This window comes from Talpa occidentalis, unplaced genomic scaffold, assembly GCF_014898055.3.
Source record: "Talpa occidentalis isolate TD23 unplaced genomic scaffold, MPIMG_talOcc4v2.1 talOcc4.7, whole genome shotgun sequence".
NCBI lineage: Eukaryota > Metazoa > Chordata > Mammalia > Eulipotyphla > Talpidae > Talpa > Talpa occidentalis.
The window spans coordinates 63,164,877-63,186,110 of NW_023605083.1; the positions used below are offsets into that span (position 1 = coordinate 63,164,877).

The following is a 21,234-nucleotide window of genomic DNA, read 5'->3' on the forward strand; positions in this document are numbered from 1 at the left end:
TGAGTCTGTTCATCTAGCTCTCAAGGATCAAGGAGGCCACATTTGAGATCCAGGGTAAGATCAGATTAAACAAGGTTAAAACCTGTTTGGAAGTTCCTTGTGGGTCCAATAAAATAACCCAGAGAATCTTGCAAGTACATTTCATTTGTAACACTTATTAAATGACTACTATAGGCCAAGCATGGTTTTAAGCATTTTGCTTGTGTTAATTTATCTGGTAGTCACAACTGTATTAGTGTTAGGTACCATCATTATCCATGTTTTTTAGGTAAAAGAAACTGAGGCGCAGAGAAGATAATAACTTGCCTAAATCAATGTTATCATTGGTAGAATCAAGATTTGAACTCAGTTTAATGCCAAATGCATGCTTTTACCCTTAATACTACATTAAGTCTCCTCAGAGACTTATTTTCACAAGTTTAATTTGCATTTTTTTCCTGTGCATAAGTAATTGCATTTATGTTTTGGAGTTGCAAATAGCTGGGCCCAATTCTTCCTGTTTCTCTTTAGTAGTGGTGGTGTTAGGGGGAACGGATGTCCTGAGCTAATTCCATGCAGGCTTTGTGGACTCCACCCCCACTCTAGACCAAAGCCATCAAGACATTGGGAAAGACAAATTCCATCACCACCAAAGGGAAGGTTGCTGGGACCTGAGGGTGGAGTTAAGCAGCCAGGTTTGGTATAAAAACCAGACACATGGGCCTTGGGGTCTCTCTCCTCTTGGCTTCATGGCTCGTAGCTCGCAGCCAGCTCTCAGAGTGCCATTGGGATTCCAGGGCAGCGAAAAGGGTAGGATGCATTTAAGACTTTATTTCCCTCTTTTCTCCCTGAGTTGTACATTTCCTCATTTCCCCTTCCTTTGTAAATAAACCTTTTATTAACCTTTTGTGTGTGCCTGCAGTAGAGTATTAATAAGTCCTTTTTAAGCACGTGGGTGAGGACCCACAGTCAGGCAACCCGTTTTATATTGGGGCTGCCCTGTAACAGTGGGATATTGGAAGGGAGATGGCTACCTACATACTCTCAGGAGTGAATGGGGAAAAGTCGCCATATACAGAACCTTGAAAATTACTAGGCTGCTTACTGACTTAAGGTGCTGCTCAGAGGCAGTAGGAAGAAGGAATAAATCTTTTTTAAAGATTTATTTATGCAAGAGCTGGGGTATAGGCCAGAGGCGTGGGAGAGTGAGAGGAATCACTAGAGACAGAGCGGGAAGCAGAACAGACAGAGGGACTGTAAGCACTGCTGAGGGGAGCAGCAGGCGAGGCAGGAGAGGTCTGCTGCACCATGTGGGTATCTCCCTGGCTGGCCAGGAATTGAACCCTGTAGGGTAAATGGTTTTCAGACTTTTCTGCCCTCCCACCATTAGGATTGCCCTGTCTGATGGGGCACTTGTAGTTGTTACATTGTTGTCTTGTTTACTTCTGTGGGCCATGGAAGGAGTATTAAGATAGTCACCAAGAGAAGCAGAAGCAAGAGAGAGAAGCAGGAGAGAGAAGGGGGAAAAGAAGAAAGAGAAGACCAGAGTGAAGACTTGCTGGGGGCTTGGAGGCCTTCTGGCCTCCTGGCCCCCTGGCATCCCTGCCTGCTGTGTATCTGTTTGCCACACTGCATGTAAAGCTCAATAAAAGCCTGAGAAACCCACCAAGGGCTCCAGGACTCTCCTAGAGCCGTCTGCCAGATCATATATAACCTGCCCAGTGCCCATCCTGCCCCTACACACCCGCACTGCAGAGGCTGCAGACAGCTTCACAGTGCTGCGCGCAACTCACTGTGCCACTGGGGAGGCCATAAGTGTCTACTTTTTTAAGAGCCATGACTTGGATTGGGATCAATGATGGCATTGCTACTTATTCCAGAAACCTGGATCTTTCTGATTCATCCCACTCCTTCATGACAACATATAATCAATTAGTGCTTTGGATTGGACTCCTAACTATTTTAGAATTTGTCACCTTATTTCAATCTCCATTGTCACACCACCAATTTCTTGGCATTATTGTCTCTGTAATTCAGTAGTCACTTGTGTGGTGTCCTGCTTCCAACCAGGTCTTCCTGTGTTCAATTTCCACACCAACCAAGGGATCTCAGCTGGTCAGATCACTCCAACTTAAAAACCTTCAATGATTCCACCTGGACCTCTGAGTGACATCCTAATTTTTAACTTGACTTCCAAAGTCTTTCATTCCCAAAGCAGGCTGAAAGACTGTTGCAGGTTAAGTTCCCCAGAAAGCAAATTCAGATATAGATTAGCAGGAGGTTTATTGGGGAGTTCATTTGGGTGTCACATCCACAAAGGGGAATGGAAGGAAGAAGACTGCATAGAAGAGAAGCTAAACTGTGATGTAGTATCAATGGAAGACACAGTTATCAATATGCCCATCCATCAGAATTGTCCCAAACTGGAGTGAAAGGGCTAGGCCTTCATATCTCCAAACCAGTCAGCCGTTGGATATGGGTTGCCTTGGGAAGGAAACATGACCATGGATGAAGCCATCCACCTCTTATGCTAACTCTAAGCTCTTTTAAGGGCACAAACCCAAATTCATCACTCTGCAGCTTTTAATGGGATGTGACCAATGTTCACGGATCATGGAAAAGCAGTATCATCACAAGCCCAAATATGTCCTGACAGGGCACATTTCTGGCTTTGCTCATGTACTATCTACATGACAAGAAGGTTAGTTTATAATTCTACTATTAGAATCACTCCTGGTACTTCCACATCAGAGTTCAAATCATAGAATCTCTAGCCTCATGAAAAAGGGTTATTTTTCCTCCTAATTTATTCTAAATCCCACTTAACGACTTCCTTGCCCCCTATTTTTCACAAGAAAGTTTTCAGTGACATGTGTATTACCCTCAAGAAAGCTAAACCATAGACATGTGATCTCTTCTATGGAATCAACAGGATATAAGCATACAATGACTTAATCAGTATGTTTCCCAGATATTAAAAAAAATGTCAGATTAGGAAATCAGAGTCTGCTTATCTGGTAGTTTCAACATCTGAGTCATCTCTGAGTTTATGTAAAATTTAGCTTACTTTTCAGTCTCTTTTTATTAGTGTTCAAAAATCTTGGGGTCCACTCTCACCTGGAGTATCTTGTTACAAATATAATTTTAAGAGAATGGCAAGTTGGACAATCTGTGGTTAAAAGTCATAGAAATACACACATGTTAGCTCAAGCAGATTATAAAATTATGGGATAGACCGGTATGGTGTCTGTCTTAGGGGTCACCAGGACAGAGGACTTGAATGTTGCTAATATGCACTCCCTTCTCTTCTGTCATATCTGCTTCTTTACTCTTTATTGACTTTATTCTTTCAGGCTTCCCTGGTAAAACTGAACAGTAGTTGTGGCCTTATGGCCTCGCAGATTCTCTTAAAGTAATAAAAAGCAGGAAAAAAGTGTTGTATTTATCATAATTGTCGTTATTTCTGATTTTCTCATTTCTTCATATAGACCCAAATTTCCATCTAATATCATACATCTTCTGTCTGAAAAACTTCCTTTAGCATTTGTTAATGCACAGGGCTTCTAATATTAAATTCTTTCAGTTTTTTGTCTGAAAAAATCTTTAGTTTATCTTTATTTTTGAAAGATATTTTCACTGGGCATAAAATTCTGGACTTTAAGGGTTTTTTTCCTTTTCCTTTTTTAAAGGTGTTCCTCAATTGTTTTCTGGCTTGTAGGTTCAAATGATAAATATGTTGTGGCTCTTTTTCATTAATTCATTTTTTGTAATTCTTATCTTTGATTCTCTCTGTGTAATTTCTCCCCCTCTGATTGCCTTCAAGATTTCCTCTTTAATCTCTTATTCTAAGAAGTTTGACTATGAAGTGTCTAGGAAAAATTTATGATTTGTCATTTTAATGCTGCTTGTGGGAGGCCTTGGAGAGTAAAGAGGACTGCAGTTGTTTCCTTCACATATTCAAAACCAAGCAACATGAAATAAAGAAAATGGTGCCTGGAGGATGACTGGATGACCACTGTTTGCATAAAGAAAAGCGACATGGCAGAGAGCATAGAAAATATTGAAATATGCGTCTGGAACATGACCAGGGCAGTATAACCTGAGAGGAGGAAAGACTGCAGCATGAAGTCTCTCTGCCACTGTTTACTTAAGGACTCATTCTCACTTTAGGACTGGGACCACATTGGAAAAGGGGGTAGGGGTATGCACATAATTTATTTGCAAATAGAGCCAACCTCCTGAGAAAGCTAGGAGTCTGGGAATAGAGATCTACAAATAGAATGCCAGGGAAGCAGATTGACACAGGCAAATGCAGATGACATATGCTAAAAAGCAACCAGGCAATTAAGACCAGAGGGTGAAACCCCCACATCCCTATTAGGGGTGCTTGAGGACAATGGATGGTCCTAGTGACCGCCAGTATGGGACTTACTTAAGGGGGTTATTGTTGGCTTGAGCCTGTGCCTCACAGAATGGGCAGCTGGTGCCAAAGTCAGTGGGGAAGGCAAGGTTAGAGAAAACTGAGTGGGAAGAAGCTCAACCAAGTCTCCAGAAAAGAGGCTTCTCTCTATAGCTGGCGGCTGTGTTATGCAAAACTCCTGCCTCACCCCGCCTGGGGCTAAAACTGAGCTAGCATCCATATAAGGTGCATGCTGCCTCTAACCAGAATTTAAAATACATGCCCCTGACAGCAGGCACTAGCAGCTCAGGGCAAGGTCCTGTATTTGAAAGTCATAGGGAAGAGACCCTGCCTTGACTTTATCACATAGCCCCTCCCTCCCAGGGCTACAAACACTGACTTATCTGCAAGGGAGTCAGTCCCTTGTAGACAGTACATGCAAACCTTGAGATGCCTCTCATATGCCTATGATCATAATTGGTACAGTAGCCTGTCTTCAATGGGAACCTGCAGCTCTCAAGTCACTCACTCCTTGCCTGTACCCCCAGGGGGGAAAACTACTGGTTATAGTACTCACATACCAGAAGCAGACCAGGATAGAGGTTTTGGTGCTAGTCTGCACCTACTGGAGAAGCTCTGACTGAGAAAGATATTGGCTAGTAGAACCATCTTGGTGACCCACTGTCTGAGTCCCAACTCCCTCCGCATAGCCGCACTCCACGTGTAACAGGGTGGTCCCCAGGAAAGGGGGAGGTTCCCTGCCCCACCCAAGGGAGGGTGGAGCTGAGTAGGGAGAGGAGAAGCTGCAGAGGAGACTGAGAAGGAGGAAGCAGGATGGAGCCAGAAGGAGACCTGGAGGAGGCACATGGAGCCTAGAGACACATGAAGAAACTGCGCTTGTCTTTTGGTCATGGACTGGGTGACACAGATGTGGGTGAGACCCTTGGGGAGGTGACAATGGCAGCTTTTATCTTGATGTTGATTTTGCTCTTTTCCTTCCGGGCTTGTCTGGTTGTTTCTGACCCTTTTCTGTGGGTCCCCACTGGAAGGTGCTTTAGACTTGTGGCAGGCTTTGGGCCAATCCCATTTGGATGGAGTTTTACTCACGAGGGGACGAGTAACTTTGGGTGCTTGATTTAGAAACTATATTCTTTGTCTTTCCTGTATTGTTTCCTAATTGTATTAAAGTTCCTTCCCATTAAAGTCTCATATGTTTTGTGTTGATGCAGCGGATGGCAGAACCCATTTAGAATAGGCAGGTTTGCAGGGTTTGGGCTGCCCTATAACACAAGCAGGTGCAGAGGATCAATCTAGAAAGCCACAAGCACTCTGGGATCCCAAGCAAACAACCCTTGGATTATATCCCGCAACCAGTTATTTCAATATAAGACCAGTATACCAAATCAAGGATAAGAAATTCTTTATATTAATGCATAAAAAGTAAAAATGAAGAGACAGGAATATACCACAAATGATGGAACAAAAAACCTCTGAGAACATTGTGAAACTGTAATTTACTTGCTGAAGAGCTGAAAACACCAGTCATAACTATATTGAAATAAGAAAAACAATCGACAAACATAAGCAGGATTACAAGGATAGAGAAAAAATGAGAAAGCTTCAAACAGAAAAATTGACTTAAAAATTTCCATAAGTGATTTTGTTAGGGGGAAATGATGTCCTGAGCTAATCCTATACAGGCTTTTTGGACCCCACCCCCACTCCAGACTAAAGCCATCAAGACATTGGGGAAGACAAATCCCATCACCACCAAAGGGAGGGTGGCTGGGACCTGAGGGTGGAGTTGGGCAGCCAGGTTGGATATAAAAACCGAACACGTGGGCCTTGGGGGGCTCGCTATCGCTTGCCTCCTGGCTTCAAGGCTCCTGGCTTGCGGCCAGCTCTCAGAGTGCCATTTTGGGATTCCTGATCGGAGGATGGGGTAGGACTCACTTAAAACTTTATCTCCCACTTTTCTCCCTGAGCTGTACATTTCCTCATTTGCCCTTCCCTTGTAAATAAACCTTTTATTAACCTTTCCTGTGTGCCTGCAGTAGAGCATTGATAAGCCCTTTTAAGCGTGCGGGTGAGGACCCACAGTCAGGTATCCCGTTTTTATCAGGGCTGCCCTATAACAATTTTAAAATACAGGGACTCAATGATAGACTAATAGAAGCAGCTGACAGGATCTGCGAGCTTGAACACACAGTAGTGGAAAACACATAAAGAGAAAAGAAAATGTAAAGGAATGAAAGCAGTGTAAGAGCTCCCTTGGGATAAGATAAAGAGAAACAATACATTACGCGGATCTAAGAAGGACATGATGATGCCGGAATTGTCAGGTCTAGTCTCCCAGCCGGGATCGGATTTCAGGCTGCAGGGCAGCGCTGAGCCCCAGCCGCTAGAACCCCCACGGGTTGGTGTCTCATGAAGCCGCAGCAGGAACTTTGCAGACGCTCAGGCAAGCAAGCGAGAAGAGGCAGGTTTGTTTAGAAGAAAGTTTATTGAGGAGAAAAAGAGCAGAAATAAAGTGGGACTCCCAGGCCAGGGAACCAGGCCTGGGAGGGGCAAGGAAGCCAAAGCAGAGTCGTGTCTTAGGGAATATAGACCTTTTTCCCTCATTATTCTAAAGCTGCCCCAGTCTCTTTGTGATTGGTCAGTTCTCGGCTGTTTCATTTAATTTGCTACTGAGTGGGGATCTTCACATTCCTTATCTAACAGCTTTCTCTTTCCCCATTTGTTGCATCTTTAAATTTATGGCCCAGTCTTTTGGATGGGCATCCCTGCATTGAAGTTAAACAGCTGCCCTTCTAATGTGACCATAAATTAAACCATTCTCCATTTCTCCAATCTCTGCCTCCCTTTACCACCTGAAGGAAACCAGGACCAGCATTAACAATGTTGTCCTTGGTCCTGGCATGTTTGTTTTTCCTAATGGAATGGGTTACTTTCCCTTGCTTGTCCTTATCTCTGAAGCCTCCCTAAATTTTTCAGAGGTCCCCTCCTGCACTATCCCTAAAACTGCCTAATAACCCTAGCTTGCCCTGTCTCAATGAGAGAGGGAAAGGGCTAGAAATTTTATTTAAAGAAATAATAGCAATGGGCCTCCCTGTTGACATAAGGGGTTAAGTCTCAGCACTATGAAGCTATCTACAGCCACTTCAGCATTAATTGGATCCCAGCCAGGGATTTGACCCACGTGGCACAGCAGACTTCTCCTATCTTGCCTGCTGTTCCCCTCAGCAGTGTATTTTAGTCAATCCGCCTGCTCTGCTCCCTACTCTGTCTCTGGTGAATCCTCTCACCCTCCACACCCCTGCACCTGTGGCCTGTACCCCAGCACTTGTATGCATAAATAAATAAATCTTTAAAATAAAGAAATAATAGCAGAGACTCTCCCTAATTGAAGAAACAAATAGATATTTTAATCCAAGAGTCCCAAAGAGTTCCAAATAAAAAATTCAGACAGCCCAAGGCATATATATATATACATAAACTGCTAAAAAAAAAAACTAGAGACACCAAAAAGATACTGAAAGAATCCAGAGGAAAAAAATTATTATATTCAAGTGAATACCTATAAGATTTTCTGTGAACTTCTCAGTGGAAACCATGCAAGGTTAATGACAGGAAATATTTCAGGTTCTCAAAGAAGTTAGGATTTTCAAACTCAGAATACATTTTCTGCCCAGCCTATCATTCAGAACCATAAAGAGTTTTACAGAAAAACAAAAACTAAAATAATTCATCACCTTAAACCAATTTTGAAGGAAATACTAAAGGAACTGTTAAAGAGCAGCCCCGATACAAAACGGAATGCCTGACTGTGGGTCCTCACCCACGTGCTTAAAAGGACTTATCAATGCTCTACTGCAGGCGCACGCGAAAGGTTAATAAAAGGTTTATTTACAAGGGAAGGGGAAATGAGGAAATGTACAGCTCAGGGAGAAAAGTGGGAGACAAAGTTTTAAATGCGTCCTACCCGATCCGCCGATCTGGAATCCAAAATGGCACTCTGAGAGCTGGCTGCAAGCCAGGAGCCTTGAAGCCAGGAGGCGAGCGATAGTGAGCCAGCCCAAGTGTTTGGTTTTTATATCCAACCTGGTTGCTTAACTCCACCCTCAGGTCCCAGCCACCCTCCCTTTGGTGGTGATGGGATTTGTCTTCCCCAATGGCTTGATGGCTTTAGTCTGGACTGGGAGTGGAGTCCACAAAGCCTGTATGGGATTAGCTCAGGACATTATTTCCCCCTAACAGAACTAGTATAAAATAACAAGAAATTTTATTTAGAAGTAACAGATGCAAAACTCACATAACATGGAGGGAAAGGAGAGTAAAAATGTAAACCATCAGAATTAATTTGAGATCAAACTCTTCAATAGGTCACAAGTATAGACCATCATACATAAACCTCAATGTAACCTCAAAATAAAAATCCAGGAGAAATTCATAAAACAATGAAAATGAAACCCAAACAAAACATAAAAGAAAGTTGTCAAAACATAAGAGAAGAAATGGCAAGGGAGATAAGGGCAAAAATAAACAATTGAAATGACATCAAACTAAAAAGCTTTTATACAGTGGAAAAAAGGTCAGTAGATTAAAAGATTCACACATCACACAACTGATGAGGGATTGACATCCAAAGCATACAAAGGACTCATCCAACTTAACAACTACAACAAATAAACTGTTTAAAAAATGAGCAGAAGAAGGCCTCCCTGGTGGCACAGGGGTTAAAGTCGCAGAGCTATCAAGCTATCACCAGTGCCAGCCACTGCAGCACTAGTTAGATCTCCAGCCAGGGAGCTAACCCACTTGGCACAGCAGACCTCTCCCGTCTCACCCGCTGCTCCCCTCAGCAGTGTATTTCAGTAGATCAGCCTGTTCTGCTCCCCACTCTGTCTCTGGTGAATCCTTTCACCCCTCAACCCCTGCCCCGCACCTCTGGCCTAGACCCCAGTTCTTGTATGCATACATAAATTAAATAAATCTTTTAAAAAAGAAAATGAGCAGAAGATCTGAATAACATTTCTCTAAAGAGGATATACAGTTGGCAGATATGAAAAAAATGCTCATGACCATTTCTTTTTCTTTTTTTTTTTTTTTAAAGATTTATTTATTTATTTATACAAGTACTGGGTAGGTAGTCAGAAGCTCGGGAGGGTGAGAGAATTCACCAGAGCCAGAGCCAGAGCGGAGAGCAGAGCAGGCAGAAGGACCAAAGTACACTGCTGAGGGGAGGAGCGGGCGGCAGGAGAGGTCTGCGCACCATGCGGGACCCTCCTCCAGTGGCCGGGGAGCAGTCAGGGATTGAACTGGCGCTGCAGAGGCTGCAGGCAGCTTAGCAACCCAGCGCTCAACCGCTGCGCCACCGGCGAGGCCCACTCATGACCATTTCTAACATGGGAAATGCAAATTAAAATCACAGTGACATATCATCTCACACCTGTAAGAACTGTACATCAAAAAGATTCCTAACAACAAGTATTGGTGAACATATTGAGAAAGGGGAAGCAACTGATGGTGGGAATATAAGCTGGTGCTGCCATTTTGGAAAGATGTTTGGGCCTTGCTTAAAAAACTAAAACTAGAGGGCTGTCCTGGTGGCCTAGGAATTAAGTCTCAGCACTATCACTGCTGAGGCCTGAGTTCGATCCCTGGCCAGGGAGCTGACCCACATGGGGTAGCAGACCTCTCCTATCTAGCTCACTGCTCCCCTTAGCTGTGTATTTCAGTGCATCAACCTGTTCTGCTCCTCACTCTGGTGAATCCTCTTGTAACAGGGTGGTCCCCAGGAAAGGGGGAGATTCCAGGTTTCCTGCCCCACCCAAGGGAGAGTGGAGCTGAGCAGAGAGAGCAGAAGCTTCAGAGGAGACTGAGGAAGGAAGGAAGCAGGATGGAGCCAGAAGGAGACCTGGAGGAGGCGCATGGAGCCGAGAGACACGTGAAGAAACTGCGCTGGCTTTTTGGTCGTGGACTGGTGACACAGATGTGGGTGAGAGACACATGGGGATGTGACAATGGTGGTTTTTGTCTTTATTTTGATTTTGCTCTTTTCCTTCCAGACTTGTCTGGTTGTTGCTGATCCTTTTCTGTGGGTCCCCACTGGAAGATGCTTTAGACTTGTGGCAGGCTTTGGGGCCTTGCTCTGGGCCAACCCTGCTTGGGTGGACTTTTACCCACGAGGGAACGGGTAACTTTGGGTGCTTGATTTAGAAACTGTATTCTTTGCCTTTCCTGTATTGTTTACTAATTGCATTGAAGTTCCTTCTCATTAAAGTCTCGTATGTTTTCTGTTGATGCGGCGGATGGCAGAACCTATTTAGAGCAGGCAGGTTTGCGGACTCTGGGGTGCCCCTCTCCCTGCCCTGTAGCACTCTCACCCCTCCACACCTCTGGCCCAAACAAAAAACTAGAAATACCATAAGATCCAGTCATCCCACTTTTGAGTATCTATTAAAAGAATATGAAACCATCAACTTGAGGAATTTTATGCTGCACAAAATTTAGGCAGAATTATTTACAATATCTAGGATATGGAAGCAACCTCAGTGCCTACTAATGGAATGATGGGTAAAGAAGATGTGATACATACACATAATGGAATACTTTCAGCTATAAGGAAAGATGAAAATTTGCCATTTTCAGCAAAATGGAAAAAACTTGAGGTGATTATTTGAAAGTAGGAAGATAAAGACAATATGAGTGATTTCACATATATGAGTAATATCAGAAAACAAAGCAATGAACTGAAAAATAAAAATAAACTAGTGGACATTGACAACAGAAATGAGATTATCAGTGGTTTAAGAGGCTGGTAGGTGAGAGGAAGGATTAAGGTATTATAAGGAATAATAGTAGATATTTTATTTTTCCTTTTTTTTCCCTCAAAATAAATAAACCTGTTTGTAGCTTTCCTGGGTTTCTTAGGCCTATGTCTTATCATTCATTAATTTTGGAAAATTTTTTGCTGTTAATTTTTCAAACAGTCCTCTTTGATCTTTCTTCTTTTTTCCCTGGTCTTTCAGTTTCATATATATTAGATTGTTTGATACTGTTACTGGGCAGCCCTGATATAAAACGGGTTGCCTGGCTGTGGATCCTCACCCGCGCTTAAAAGGGACTTATTAATACTCAACTGCACGCACACACAAAAGGTTAATAAAAGGTTTATTTACAAGGGAAGAGGAAATGAGGAAATGTACAACTCAGGGAGAAAAGAGGGAGATAAAGTCTTAAATGCGTCCTGCCAGTTCTGCTGACATGAAATCCCAAATGGCACTCTGAGAGCTGGCAGTGAGCCAAGAGCTGTGGAGCCAAGAGAGAGCCCCCCAAGGCCCACGTGTCTGGTTTTATACCAAACCTGGCTGCTTAACTCCACCCTCAGGTCCCAGCAACCCTCCCTTTGGTGGTGATGGGATTTGTCATTCCCAATGTCTTGATGGCTTTGTTCTGGAGTGGGGGTGGAGTCCACAAAGCTTGTATGGATTTAGCTCAGGACATCCTTTCCCCCAACAATACCACAGCTCTTGTATACTCTTCTGTATTTTCTGTCTTTTCAGTTTGGACAATGTCAACATTGTGTGCATGAGTGTGTACACCTGTGTGCAAATATACACTGTCTTAGTGGTCAGGCAAAAAGAAGACAGAAAACACTCTTCTAAACAAGGAACAGAAGGAAAGTAGTTGCCTTAATGTTCAGCAATTCAAAACTTTTCCAAAAGGCACATTATTAGATCTCTACAAAAGAATGAAAGAGAACCAGGAACCAGATTCAAAATTGTATGTCTTTCTTGATTTGCCGCTGAGCCTCATCATTATTAATATTAGGGACAGTGCTGCTCCACACTGAGCCAAATTACCCCCAAGATCCTAGTAAACATCCTCTTCTGGTTCCCACTGTTGGATCAGCTGACAAGCAGACTCAGCACACTTATCATTTAACAAACATTCATTGAGTGTCTATTACTTAATAGGTGCTGTTTCAAGTGATGGAGAAACAGTAAATAAAACCAAGTCCCCATTCTCATGGAGGCTCTACTCATATGTAAAGGAGTCAATAAAAGTAAATAAATACACAGTACAGTGTGGGAGATAGCATAGATTTAACATGGGTGCTGTAGTGATAGAAAGGGCTTCTCAGAAGAGATGAAATTTGAGCGAAGAACTGAACAAATAACCACCGAAGACATCCTGCTTTCCTTTGACTCTTTACCTAGTAATCTCTTACTCTTTCTTCAGGACCTGGAACTTCTCCACAAAGTCTTTCTAGACATTCCCAAATTAAAGTAATCATTTCTAACTCCCAAACAATTCTCCTCATACTTCTTTATCAACACTTAAGAACAGTGCATTACAATGACCTGTTTTTTCATGTATCTTCCACAGGCAACCCTGAACTTGTGTCAAGGACTATACCATTTTTAACTTTGTATCCAAAGAATGAGAACAATGTGCTCCTGGAACATTTTTTCCTTTGATATCCTTCTAGGACTAAAGGAAAAGAAATAACTGGACAGGAAAGTCATTCACTTGCTTTGTCATCTTAACAGTCTGTTCAAATAATTTTGCTCATTATTTTCCATTCTGTGATGACTATTAATAATGGGTCCCAAACCCAAAAGATCTCAAAGTAAGTTTAAACTGAGCAACTGAATTTAGGGAAGAACTTAATACAGAAAGAGACTCCGCTATTTGTGACTATTTCCTTATGCCACACAAAGGCTGTTTCATGATTCTTCACATTTAAGGTGATACTGGGGTTCAGAAGATGTGGTTCAGTGCTTGGGGTTCTTGAGTCCCCCTGAGAAAGAATTGAGCAGACATTTCCATTCACCAGCACAAGCAAGGTTATTGAGGAAAGGAAAAAAAGGAAAGCGAGAACCTGAAGAGACACAAGCAAGGGAGCTGCATTTTGCCCGGAGCAAAGGGTGTTCTTTTATAGTGTTCTTGGATGGACTTATTGTGGAAATGATTGCCTTGGGGTCAGGTTGTGTTGGTGTTCTAAGGTTGATAATCCTCTCTCCTCCACCTCTGACTGATCATCTTTTCTGACCCCACCTTAGATTCCTGGAACATTCCAGAGCTGGTTTAGTTAAGATTTATTAATGGTCCCTATCGACACCTCTGGTGTATGTCCTTGTGAGCCCTTCCATCTTAAATTTTTCAACTTTTAAGTTTCCATCAGTAGCACTTCTCTGTTTTTCTATCCACAATGAAATAAAAGCTTAAGTGTCATCTGATATGGTTTTTGAACCACGTTATTACTACACTGAGTGAAGGGCTCATCTTCTTCACAGTCTTTGTTAATTTGTAATTCGTTCATGATAATGTCATTTAAAAAAAAAAACTAATTCTGAGCTTAAAATATATATTGTCATATAAACTAGACTCTGAAAACTTTGGTTTGTATTCATCTACATCCTGATACATTTTATTCTGGGTATTTTAGAAGCATTTATTACTAAAAATAATACTAACACTTTCCTTTTTTTCTTTTTTAAAGATTTATTTATTTATGCATACAAGAACTGTGTCACAGGCCAGAGGTGTGGGGGGTGAGAGGATTCACCAGAGACAGAATGGGGAACAGAAAAGGCAGGGTAACCAAAATGCACTGCTGAGAGGAGTAGCAGGCACAACAGGAGAGGTCTGCTGTGCCATGTGGGTCACCTCCCTGGCCAGGGATCAAACTTATGCTATAGTGGCTGCAGATAGCTTCCTAGTGCTGCGCCTTAACCCCTTGGGCCACCAGGGAGGCCCCAACAATTTTCTATACATCACTGTTTCTTACAGGTTAGAAGGCCCCATGTGTATTTAAATATCTTCCTAATTTTTTTCTTTGTGTATAATATTTTATTTCAAGGTTTGAAATTTATTTTTCTCATGAAATAAAACATCCTTGTGTGCTCTTTTCTATTTAATTATAGTTCTTCTGTCCCATGCAATTGTCATCTAATTGCATTTATTTCTGATAGGCTAAACCAGTTGTACTAGCAAGATGAGATCTGTAGGATATTCTAGTTTGTTTCACAAGCAAAAGTTGTGGAGTGTTGTATGCTTCTGTCACAGAGTGATTGATTTGCTAAAAATTATCAGGAGAGTAACTAATTTTATTTTTATAGGGAGAAACAATAAAGGGAGAAATGCAGATTTAATGATCTAAACAAAATTAGTTAATAAACTCTGTCTCCAAAGGAATAGTAAAGTTTTCATAGAATTTACACATGCCTGCAAAGTTCTAAATATTGTATATCTATTAACTTTAGCCCTCACAACAATCCATTTTATAGGCAAGGAAATTGAGGGAAGAGAGGTTAAGTAAGTTTATGTCATGTAGTATATAGTAGAACAGAGATTCAAACCCAACCAGTTTGACTCTCCCAGTATACCCTGTTTCCTAATACAAAGCATTCTTAAGATAGAAGGTATTTTTGGAAAGATTCCAAACTCAGGAGATCCAGTTTATCTCAGCAGCCTTTGTCTTTTAGTAAAGGTTAAACTTACATTTTACTTACAGTGTTGATAATACAATAAAATAACCCAATAAGAAAAAATCTATTGGCATGTTCCTAAATTACTTTATGAGAAGAAAGCACTTAAAAAAAGATTTTTAAAAGTCTCTTACTTGGTTACTATCTTACATGAATTGTTTTGAAATAATATAGTTATGAAATTCCTCTCAATTGAAGCAAAATATTTGGCAAAAGAAGAGTAAGAACTTTAAATTGCCAATGCATCTTAGCAGAAAGACTTATGATCTATTCTTCAAATACTGCCTAAGACTCAGATGGTGAGATTCACTTACACAGAATATTGGTCACCAAGGTAAACAATGCTAAGCCAATCTGAACTTTGAGGAGCAATCTTTATCTATTGCAAATTAACTAACTACTGTACTTGCTTATATAAGTAGTGTTGACTTTACTGTCTGACAGACCTGGGTTCAAACTCTCACTCATCAGTTATGTCACCTGAGTAGTTAATTTCATCTTCTTGCTTGCCAATTGTACATTTCATGACTTTTGTGAAATACAAAATAATATTTATTTTACAAATTTGCCTGGTACATAGCTCATGTTCTTGGGTTCATAAAATACTCTCTCTCTCTCTCTCTCTCTCTCTCTCTCTCTCTCTCTCTCCCCTTCCCCCTTAAGAGAGAAGCTTTTAACATTTAACACAATAATCTTTAATAAATAAATCGAATTGAATCATGAATTTATCTGAAAAGATAGCAATTTCAGAAAATATTTTCTAAAGGAAATAGTTGATATTTACATGGTACATTTTCAGAAATTTTTTAAATTTTTAGCTTCCTTTAAGAATGAACATTAGTGTTCCAACCTAGCACGCTATGAATTAAAACAAGATCAAATATGAGGGCCTCCCGGGTGGCACAGGGGGTTGAGGGCCGCGCTGTAAGGCTGTCCGCAGCCTCTGGAGCGTGGGTTCTATTCCTGGCCAGCCAGGGAGAAACCCACATGTCATGGCAGATCTTTCCTGTCTCCCCCGCTGCTCCCCTCAGCAGTGTTTTTGGTCCATCTGCCTGTTCTGCTCCCCCCTCTGCTCTGTCTCTGATGAATTCTCTCACCCTCTCGTGCCTCTGACTGTACCCCAGTTCTTGTATAAATAAATAAAAACTAAAAAAATCAAATATGAAATTTAAATGGAAAAAAGTATGAGAGAAAACATTTTAATTAGTCATTCAGGTAAGAGTTAGCAAACCAGCTGAGAATGAAATGAACTCAAGTGAACTCCAGGCACTCCCCTGGACCACACCCACACACATAAACAGAAAGGTGGTTTATCAAGATCCCTGAACTGACAATTTCCCCTATAACCTTTGGATCATTTGAAGACTATTCATAGTGATAAAGTATTTTAGGATCCTTAGGCTCTGAGGGCTTTTTTTTTTTTTAAAGTAAATTATTTTCATTTTTATTTATGCATACAAGAACTGGGGTATAGGCTAGAGGTGCGGGGCTGAGAGGATTCCCCAGAGACAGAGGGGGGAGCAGAACAGGCGGATCCACTGAAATACACTGCTGAGGGGAGCAGCAGGTGAGACAGGATAGGACTGCTGTGTCATGTGGGTCAGCATCCTGGTCAGGGATGAACTCTAGCTGCAGTGGCAGGCATAGCTTGATACCATTGAGACTTTAAACCCTGTGCCACCAGGGAGGCCCGGGATCTGAGGGCTTTTACTAAGTTACCACTGAGTACCTGCTAATAAGTAGACAAGGTATTTTTTCTTTTTTTTTTTTTTTAAGATTTATTTTTTACGCATACAAGACCTGGGGTACAGGCCAGAGGTACGGGAGTGTGAGAGGATGCACCAGAGACAGAGTGGGGAACAGAACAGGCAGACTGACCGAAAATCCACTGCTGAGGGGGGCAGAGGGGAGATAGGAGAGGTCTGCTGTGCCATGTGGGTAGCTCCCTGGCTGGGGATCGAACTCATGTTGCAGAGGCTGCAGATAATTTCACAGTGCTGTGCTTAACCCCTTGCGCCACCTAATTTCAAGCACGCTTAGGGAAAAAAAGACAATTACATTGCTTTTTTTTGGCATTAGCACCACAAATTTCAGATCAGTTGATTCTAACTTTTTGAAAGGTCAAATTTACCCAGTTTCTGGCAGATTACCTTTTAATTAAAAAAGGTTTTATAGGGCTAAAAATGTATAGTAAAACTTTTTTAAAAACAACAATTTAACCACAGGGAACTAAATTGTGATTTTTAGATATTTACATGAAAAATTCTTAATAATAATGACAAAGATAGAAAAGATATCCCATAGTGACATAAAAATTATACTGTTGACTCTGTCAAATAGAGTATGAGCTTGGAACAGGTCTGCAGGTTGTGGTTAGGTGAACTAATATATATTTATTCTCACTGTACTCCATGTTCTAATTTTGGAATATGAAGAGGGGTTATGATAATTAATATGCAACTTTTTCCACAAAGAAAAAATATCTTTTATTTTTTTAAAGGATTTATTTATTTTTATACAAGAGCTGGGGTACAGGCCAGAGGCGCAGGAGGATGAGAGGATTCACCAGAGACAGAGCAGGGAGCAGAACAGGCAGACTGACTGAAACACACTGCTGAGGGGAACAGCGGGCACGACAAGAGAGGTCTGCCACACCGTAGGGGAATCTCCCTGGCTGGCCGGGAATTGAACCTGCACTGCAGAGGCTGTGGACAGCTTCATCGCGCTGTACTCAACCCTCTGTGTCACCGGGGAGGCCAAGAAAAAATATCTTTAAACTATTTGCAAACAAAGGAGAAAGTTGAACAGTTTCCCTAATGACTTCTGTCACTGTAGATTAGTTTATTATTTTTACTTCTTCAATAAACATTTGAGTGCCTACAGGGTACACAGGCCTGGGCTCTGATGACCAGTTGGTCTGTGTCGCTTATTCAGACACATTATGTTTCCAATTATTTTTTGACAGGATTTAATTTTTTTAAGATTTATTTTATTTATGCATACAAGAGCTGGGGTGTAGGCCAGAGGTGCAGGGGGTAGGGGGATGAGAGGGTTCACCAGGGACAGTGTGGGGAGCAGAACAAGTGGACCTACCAAAATACACTGCTGAGGGAAGCAGCAGGCACAACAGGAGAGGTCTGCAGTGCCATAGGGGTGAGCTCTCTGGCCGGGATTGAACTTGTGTTGCAGTGGCTGCAGATAGCTTCATAGTGCTGAGACTTAAGCCCTTGAGCCACCAGGGAGGCCCTAGGCTTTAATTTTAAATAGACTTTAAGAGCAGTTTTAGGGTCACAGCAAAATCGAGCATACAATATATACTCCCTGCCCCAATAGCTTCCCCCACTATCAACTCCTGCACTAGAGGGGTACATTTGCTACAGTTAATGAACATGGTTGTCACCAAACTTCCATAGTTCTCACTAGGGTTCAGTCTTTGTATTAAACTCCCTATGGATTTTGACAAATGTATAATATATGTACGCACCATTATAGTATAGAACAGAATTGTTTTGCTGCCCTAAATATCCTCTGTGATATGCCTACTTACCCCTCCCACTGCTCTCCTTCCTGGCAACCACTGATCATAAAACTGGAATCACTCAGTATGTGGCCTTTTTGGATCAGTTTCTTTCATTTAGTATTATATATTTACGTATCCTCCATATTTTTCATTGCTTGATAGCTCATTTTCTTAGTGCCGAATAATATCTGGAATAATATCATACCACAGTTTATCCATTCATCTATTGAAACACATTTTGGTTGCTTCCAAGTTTGGGCAATTATAAAGAGAAGCTGCTATAAACATCCCTGTGCAGGATTTTGTGTGGACATAAGTTTTTGACTCATTTGGGTAAATCCCAAGGAGTATGATTGCTGGATCATATGGTAAGAATATGTCTAGTTTTTTAAGTAACTGTCAAACTGTCCTCCTAAGTGACAGTACCACTTATAATTTAAAAATAAATTATGAAAAATGTCTGTTTTTCATTGACTCTTTTTGATAAGTAGAAAATGGTCATTTTTATTATAAAAACAATAATGTTCATTATTCAAAGTCAACAATATAAAAAGGCATGTTAAAAAACAATACATTTCATTCATCATAGTTGGTATAATTTCTTTCAGTCCTTTTTCTGTATATAGCTGTCACATTTTAAACTTATCTAGACTGCTCACCAAAGTTTATGTTTTTATTAGATACAACCCAAATCAAGAGTCCTAACTATTGAAAATGTAACACAAACTTTTAATTACTGGTATTTTGAGCACTGTGTCACTAAGGGTATCAACTTGCCAGAGTTGAATTGTTTTTGCTTCCCTGAAGTAATTGATGTACTTGTGTTTTCCCAAAGTCTTTTCATGTCTTTTCTGGAATATGAAGCTGGAACCATTGCTATTTCATTTCTGTTTCAGTTTGGAATCAGCTATAATTATTTTGGTTTGGGTTTCGCTTGAGCCAAAAATGTGTTCCAAATATTTGGTTTGAACCAGACATTTTGAATTCTTTTCTTGTTAAGATTTTATAAACTAAAATATCTAGAGTCAATAAATTTGGGTTTTATTTGCGTCTAAAAACATTAGTCCTTAAAAAAATATGAATTCTAATATGTACTAATGTGACTGGAATGCTCCTGGAAAAAGTCAGAACTTGGTGGAGTCGGTTTTCTAAAAGAGATGAGGGCCTTTAGACAAATAAAAATACATGTTAACTACCAAGACATCAGTGGTCAGAGCCTGCTAGAAGCTGATGCTGCTGTAATATATGTAAGCAATTCACACTTCACAATATCTACAAACTGTTAGATTGGTGTATTGTGAAACTGGTGCTTTAAAATCATCAACCAGGTTTGGACAAACCAAATTTAACTAGGCTCAAGTACAACCTTATTGATCTTTACCGATGATGCTTAATTAACTCGTAAGAATATCTTCTTTTTTCCACTTTCTCTAGTCTCATTTTCCATGTTATTGATCATGAGGTATACAAATCCTTTATTGTACAGTTCCAAAAAACATTTTGGAGAAATGCAGACTATAACAAAATGTTTATATTGACCGATTATATAAATCATCCAATCTAAGAGGGGGGCATTAATTGTAAAATTAATTACACCATTATGTTGTACAGATTAAGAAAATAACACCTACCACTTAATTGACAAGGCACTGTGAGTATTGAAGTATTTTTGTAATTGTAACTGTGTTTTAGAAAAGATTAGCTACAATGGTGATGTTTTCAAAATTCTGTTCTATATCAACCAATAACATTTGGGAATTTGGTATCTAAGCACTGTTCAATATGAACATTCAACTTTTCTGATTGTATTTTATCATTTAATTGTAGTTTGAGGTAGCTCATTCAATCAATATCACAACTTTCATGAGCAGCAATCGTAAAATAAACAACTCAAAATTGAATTCAATCTGAAATCTCTCCAGGGAGGTCACGGATTATTTAAAAGGAAATCATTTGAAATAATAAACATTGTCTAAACACAAAACAATCGAGAAACAATATAAAATCATCGAAGCTAAAGAAACAAACAGAAACATTTCATACCAGATTAAAACATCTCATTGGACTTATTTAAAGATAAGATAAATACTAAGTTACCTCACTGGCCAAAGTATCAACACTTTCCATTTTAGAGCAGGGCCTTATCCACATGCGTAATTGAAATTTCCTAGTTGTTAGCCAAATAAAAAGGGTAAAACAACAAAAACGGCGGAACTGATTTAATTTAACCCAATATATTACAAATATTATCCTTCCGACATGTAACAATATAAAATTTATTAATGAGTTCTTCGACATCTGGCGAACTATTCATTCTCACAGCACATCTCACGCGTTGTACTAGTCAAATCTCAACACTCAATAGCCATATTGGCCTTATGGGGCCTCAATAGTAACTCACTCTTTCTATTCTGAGTTTGGGAATTTCTTTTCTATTACATGCTGTCTCGAAGGCGCTTAGAGATCTGCGGCACAGGAGATGATTTCCCCTCGGGTGTGCTGGGCTCCGAGACCGCCCCGCAGCGAGGGAAGGGCGCACGGCGCGGGGGCCAGCCCGGCGCCCAGGAACGTGGCAGGAGGCGGGCCGGGGCCGTGCTGGGCGAGAAACTGCGAACACCAAGCGCCGAAGCTGGATTGTGAGAACAAACTCGGGCAGCTTCCTGGAACCCCTGTTTCTGGGGCGCCCTGTAACAGATAAGAAAAGCAGCCTCCGAGCCGGACCCAGAGTCCCGCCCCGGCGCCAAGGTCTCGGCCACGGCGGACCTGGCAGGCCGGGGCCGCCGGGGGCGCCTCCGCGCGTCCTGGAGAGGTAGGCGGCGGCGCTGGCGGCGGGAGCCCGG

At 41.2% G+C, this 21,234-nt stretch overlaps 1 long non-coding RNA gene across 1 annotated transcript; it reads left to right on the forward strand.

Moving 5' to 3' along the window:
• The first annotated feature begins 36 nt into the window (after positions 1 to 36).
• On the forward strand, positions 37 to 21,148 carry LOC129144890 (uncharacterized). Its single transcript, XR_008549692.1, has 3 exons — positions 37 to 54; positions 10,165 to 10,376; positions 20,848 to 21,148. It is a non-coding gene; the product is annotated as an uncharacterized LOC129144890 (long non-coding RNA).
• The last annotated feature ends 86 nt before the right edge of the window (positions 21,149 to 21,234 follow it).